The following is a 6,220-nucleotide window of genomic DNA, read 5'->3' as shown; positions in this document are numbered from 1 at the left end:
GAGAGAACATGTGCCTCAGTCCTGATAACAGAGTGAGTTATACATGATAGTTTGTATTCCACTTCAGCTTTCACAGGCTATGTATGTAGAAGAAACACATGCTGCTCTCAATATAAACCTACAGAGAGAGGTCACTAGGTTATGGAGTTCTTCCCTATAATAAAAAGCATGGTGGAGTTATAAAACCAAGCATGGCCTTGCATACAACTCAGGAAAAGCCACTTATGACCACATAGAAAAAGCCTTGTCCTTGGAAGCTAGGAGCTCGGACTTGATCAAGAATGTTTTCCACATTAGAATGAAGAATTTTGATCTGGCATCAACATAGGTACAACCTGCCCCCACATACACATCCACATTCAAACAGACACATAACCCATCCCACATGCATACACACACACAAATAAATAAGTCTAAAAACAAGGAGGAGGGTGATTGAGGACACCTGACTGACCTCTGATCTTTACACACATATGTACATCCACATATGAAGAAGAATGCACACATACATCATACCACACATATTCATTAAAATAATCTTACAGCTTTTGTTCCCTTGCAGTGGGTTACAGGCTGAGTTCACCAAAAAGATTAAGCTCATTCTCTTCATTGCAATGTGCAAACCTGGGTATGTTGGCTGGCAAAACAAGGTTCTCTTGTAAACTTTCAGAGGGAAAGCAGGACTCATAGATGATCTATACTCACCAGTCTAATGTTGGAACCATAGCTGAGCTCACTACTAATCAGCAAACTGAAGAATTTAAACATCCTGATCAAAGCAGGCAAGATGGCTCAGTGTCTAGGGGCTTTCAGCGAAGTCTGGTATCCAGACATCAATCCCTGGACCCACACACAGGAAAGAGTGAACCAACCAACTCTTCTAACCTGCACATTCAGATGACATGTAACACATGTGTACATATGATGTGCACATACATATGTATATATGGGCATATATATATATATATATATACAGATAACATGTTACACACACATACACATACTCACATTCAGAGCATATATAACACATATGTACACGTTCAGCTCTATAAAATTTTTGAGGACCAAAACAATTGGATTTAATTCAAGAAAATAAAAAAGAATAAAATAAAATTTAGAGACTTCTAAATCACACCAGAATGTACAAATTACAAAACAAAGTTCTCCCTTTGTGGCCAATGGAATATTTTCATTGACCTTTTTGGTCATGACAAAAAATTGAAACCCCCAGAAAAGTGACAATATGAATAACTACCTAGTGTGTTTTCCTGCATATTCTGACCTGGAGTGAGGCAAGCCAACCTCATTTCCTCCCAGCAGAGGATGTTGTCAACCTGTTCTGAGGTTACTGTAACCCTAGGTCCCCACTGTCATTTTCACCCAGGTAAAAGTGAGATTGACAACGGTTCGCTGAATCAGAACAGTTCATCGAAGCTAGGTGCTTAACTGAGAAAGTACCTGCAATGAGATTGTTCATGTTCCCTTCAAAAGAGGGTGCTTAGGAGTTGACAGGCAAAGTGATAACTCACCACCTTATTAAAAAACAACTAGCCAGTCACCCCTTGTCACTAAAGCATTTATAAAGCACAAAACATAGCCTCTCGTTCCACTCTTCTGACTCAGGTACCTCCAGAGATCACCTCTAAACAGCGTTGCCTTGAAAAACACAAAAAGCAGGGTGTTGTGGCATAGCTACACTCCTGTTTTGTTGGGTTATAAACCACATTTATCTGCATTTTTCAATAGTCTTCATTTTGGGAGATATCTCTGCACACATAAAAGATATGCTATAAATAGACTCACCCTGTGGGTTCCTCTGAATTAAACAGTCTCTCTACAGCTACACATAGAGAAAAAGTTTCAGTACCTTACTGTTTTCTACCAGGAAAATACTTCGTGTTATTGGAGTAAAATAGACCTGTAATCACCTCTATTGAAGAGTCTGCCACTGTAGCTTTATGAGTAAATGTTCCTAACACTGTTTCACTTTTGAATATGAAAAGAGAAACAATGTGTAAGTGTCCATGATTAGAACACCAGTGCCTGACATTAGTAGAAGTCTGTGTCTGTCACCCCAGCTCAAGGCTACCTACCTCCTTCTCGGAAACATTTCTAGACAGTTTTCTACTATGACTCTCCCTGTGGGAAGTTCAATGACAACTTCCTGTTGTTCCCTGCATCTAGGCTCTCAATTATACCTGTCTTCTCTGTGAAGTTGGAACCAATCAGAGCTGAGAATCTTAGCATGCTCTTCATCAATAAAATGAACATCAATCAAACTTCCCTCAAATGATTACTGAAAGGCTTAGTGGGCTAACTGAGCCAAAGTATTTATCACAGGGCTGGCCTCTTAGGCTGTCTAAACTGGAGAGTTATCACTAAAGTATTAAAACTGTGTTATAAAACCTAAGTTGTGGTGTCTGTGTGTGTGTGTATGTGTATGGTGTGTGTGTGTGTATGTGTGTGTGTGTGTGTGTTGTGACATAGATCATACATATATGCATACATGAACATGTTAAGGATGAGGTGACACAGTACCTATAACTGTTTCTTGCTTCCTTGTACTGAGTTTAGACCAGGCATCCAGACAAGTGCTCTACCACGATTACACTCCCAGCATCTTACTTTTTTTTTTTTTTCTTCTTTTTTCTTTTTTCTAGTTTTCGGAGCTGGGGACCGAACCCAGGGCCTTGCCCTTCCTAGGCAAGTGCTCTACCACTGAGCTAAATCACCAACCCCCTTAGTTCTAAATGGTTCATAGAAAAATATATATTAAAAAAATCACAAAATTAACAACTGGTAAATGGGATGAAACTGAAATAGTATTTGATTCTAATTTCTCACTTATTTGAATGTTTAAAACAAAACCGTAGGGAAGAGGTAAACAAGCTTATATGGTTTCCTGCTTAAGTGCTAAACAGAACTTCTTTGTGCACACCCAGATTTTCATCTTTCTTCTGAGGATTCAAACACAGACACACCCAACTTGAGTGAGAACAGGACAGCTTGTCACCATGGTAGCACTCTCACAGGTAGCTTGCAAGGTTTTCCATTTTACTCAGGACTTCCTGCTCTTCAAACTTAAACTCCACCCCCACCCTCTTCAAAGTTGCCTCTCCCCTGAACCCCTGCCTCTGGCTCTGGCTTGCCTGGATGCTGTTTTGTGATTATGCTGATGAGAAATATTTGAATGCAGCAATGGAATGCATAGTTTTCGTAAAATACAAATTGCAGTCTGCCCTGAAGCACATGAAGAAAACACAAGTCAAATTTCTCTTCACCTCAGGATCTGCTTTCTCAAGACATCCCCATTTGATCATTTGATGTCTTTTAAAAATGGTTTTCCATCCACATTCAACAAGCTTTATTTCTTTTTTGTGCATTTTAAAAGCACATTTTTTTTAATCTTTTAAAGATTTATTTTAAGGGCATGTGCATGCTTGGTGCATGTGTAAGTGTGTATGCACTCACATGTCCACACGTGCACTCATTGGTCCCTGAGAAGGTAAATCAAGGGTGGTAGATTCCGTGGAACTGGAGTTACAGCCAGTTGTGAGCCACCAACATGTGTGCTGGGAATTGAAATCAGGTCCTCTTCCATAACAATACGTACTCTTCATGACTGAGCCATCTCTCCAACCCCATATTCTCTGATCTTGCTGCATTGGATGGGACTTCTCCAACAATGAAAAAAATTAGTTGAGAAAAATCCTTAAATTACTCCTGGTTCCCCCTTAAACTTTGTTTCCATTTATTTACTGATTGGTTGATTGATTGATTGTGCAGATACACATCACAGGTCATGGGAAGTCAGATGGTCAATCTTGGCAGCATGTGCTGCCAACAACCACCCCATTTTCTTTTCCCCTTAGAAATCACATTCTCAGAATTAAGTCCTGTGTCTTTGGACAGTCCTTGCCAAGATGAGCTCTCATCGCTGCATTTTATCCTCAGTTAGATTTTCTTAATTCCTTAAAGTGAGGACTCTCCCTTCTGTTATATTTTTTGATGACTTAGTCACTGCATTTTTACTGTTTGTGCTTATTGGATGAAAGGGTTAATTAAAAATTACCTTTTCCAGGAAATGGATTCAATTTTTCTGCAGATCAGTCTGGGTGTGCTAGAAGTCCTCGTGATTGTTCTGGAATCATTGCTGTTGGAGGCCAATGCCACAAATAGAATGTTCTTACTCACACAGCTTTGGGAACGGTAGGCTTGCTGTGGCTGATGATTCGACAAGTGCTTTACTATAGATTTCCCAATTGAAGATGCACCTGAGAAGCAGGCACCATCCCTGTAGGCTTAAATGACTTCTCGCCACCTAGGAACAGGTCCCATCTTAAATTACTACCTGAGCCAAGTGCATATTCATTTATACAGTTGAAGGCCAGAGTTCACATAAGCCACGTCTTTAGGAAAGACCTACTGAGGCCATGCTAGGCCATAATGAATTTTCCTCAGGGACCCGTAAAGTATTGATTGCCGAATATGTTCATGCAACATTTAATGGTTACTCTGTACCAATCCCTATGGTATTGGTGACAATAAAATCATGAAGGCTACAACCCTTCCTGGCAAAGAATTTATATTCATGGCTTATGTTTGTGAATGATTTAAAAATTTAATTTCAATAACCTCTATTTTTATTGCATATCATTTTACAATGTGCTTACATTTTCAATGTCCTTATATCCTGACAAATCCAACCAGGCCTGAAGATGTAAGTTAAAGGCACATTAATCCAGATGCTGATCAGCGTAGCCTGTCTTTCCTTCTTCGGGGGTTCTTCTTTTCCCACCCATTAATCCCTGTTTCAACCCCTAACACTAGAAAGGAGAGAAACACGGAGAGAGGAGAGAGAGAAATTAGGAAACTCTCTGCATCTAAATTGTTTCTTTTTGTTTCTTCTTGACCATGCTACTAACAAACTTCAACCAACCTCATTAAATGACCAACAGCCACCCTCCCCGCCTAAAGGAGCTCTAGCATTTCTATACCCTCTGAAAACTTCCTAGAATTCCAAACATTACACAATTGTAGAAACTATCTACAGCAGGCAAAACCTTGCCTCTGCTAGAGCATGAGGCAAATCATAGTCAGCTGCTGTGGACAGTCCAAAGAGGTTCCACATCCCCACAACTGGAATTAAAATAGAAACATAGTCTTATAATATTCCTGTTTTTAAAAAAGAAAACAAAACTGTCACTACAGATCACCATATCTTATACAGCAGTCTACTGTAGAATATCAGTTGCTTATCCTGGTGGTGCCACGGGTGACTGTGAGCTGCCCCTGCCAACTGCCCAGCACTGGGAGAGAAGAGAGAAGAGCTCTGGGAGAGAAGAGTTCATGTTATGAGTCAGAGAAAATATCATCAGGAATCAAAGTTCAAAGCACAAGATGTATGGAGATCATTTCATTTCTGCTTTGTCTTGTTGAAATGATATACCGTGAACTATCTGAGGTTATTGTCAAGTGTTCACAACTGAAAGGCACAAAGCAACAGTAAATTTTACCTTGCTAAAATGCATTGAACCAGTCATAATGGAAGTGAGTCTTTCTAAAGAGCTTCCACAGTATGTCTGTTCTGTTTCCTTTATTCCTACAAAAGATAAATGCCGTGACTTTATTAAATAGAGTGTGCTCAGGGTAAGATAAGTAACCCGTAACCCTTGGCTCACTGTGATTCACACAATCCAATGAATTAGGCAGTGCCAGCCATGAAAACTGAATGCATAGCCCCCAGGTTACTGTGAATGGAACCAAGTAATATAACCTGAGTAAACTGATGGTTGCAAATTTTATAAGGACCTGAAGGCCCACTCCTACTTCTTTATAACAGTCTTGTGAATTGCTCTCACCTAAACATCAAAAGGTCGGGATCCACTGGACTGAAGAAAATGCAACCTGGTTTGTTTATCCAATGCTTCAGGAACAAAACTCTACAAGATTCCCAAGGTGGGTTTGGTGTTCATTAACTGGTTGCTCTTAGCCACCTTGTTCTCCGAAGCCCAGTGGTTTAGGATGCGGTAGGGTAGAACATGAGCTGCATGTTACTTAAACATTATCTCAGAGGTTGTGCAGTTGACAACTGGGAATCTGTAGGGCAACCCATCAGGCTGATTTCTTCTCCAGGAAGGCGTGGTTTGGCTCTTAGTGTTAGCTGAGGACCAGCCAGATTTTCAAGATGATTTTTCAACTCTTAAAGTGACCTGATGTG

At 40.1% G+C, this 6,220-nt stretch overlaps 1 long non-coding RNA gene across 1 annotated transcript; it reads right to left on the bottom strand.

Moving 5' to 3' along the window:
• Window positions 1–3,372: 3,372 nt before the first annotated feature.
• LOC116889851 lies at window positions 3,373–5,122 on the bottom strand. The gene is made up of 3 exons (XR_004386515.1): window positions 4,674–5,122; window positions 4,073–4,153; window positions 3,373–3,677 (listed from the first exon to the last, which is right to left on the bottom strand). It is a non-coding gene; the product is annotated as an uncharacterized LOC116889851 (long non-coding RNA).
• Between the last annotated feature and the right edge of the window lie 1,098 nt (window positions 5,123–6,220).

Source organism: Rattus rattus, chromosome 1 (genome assembly GCF_011064425.1).
Source record: "Rattus rattus isolate New Zealand chromosome 1, Rrattus_CSIRO_v1, whole genome shotgun sequence".
In the NCBI taxonomy this organism is placed as follows: Eukaryota; Metazoa; Chordata; class Mammalia; order Rodentia; family Muridae; genus Rattus; species Rattus rattus.
This window is presented reverse-complemented; position numbering and strand designations above follow the sequence as displayed.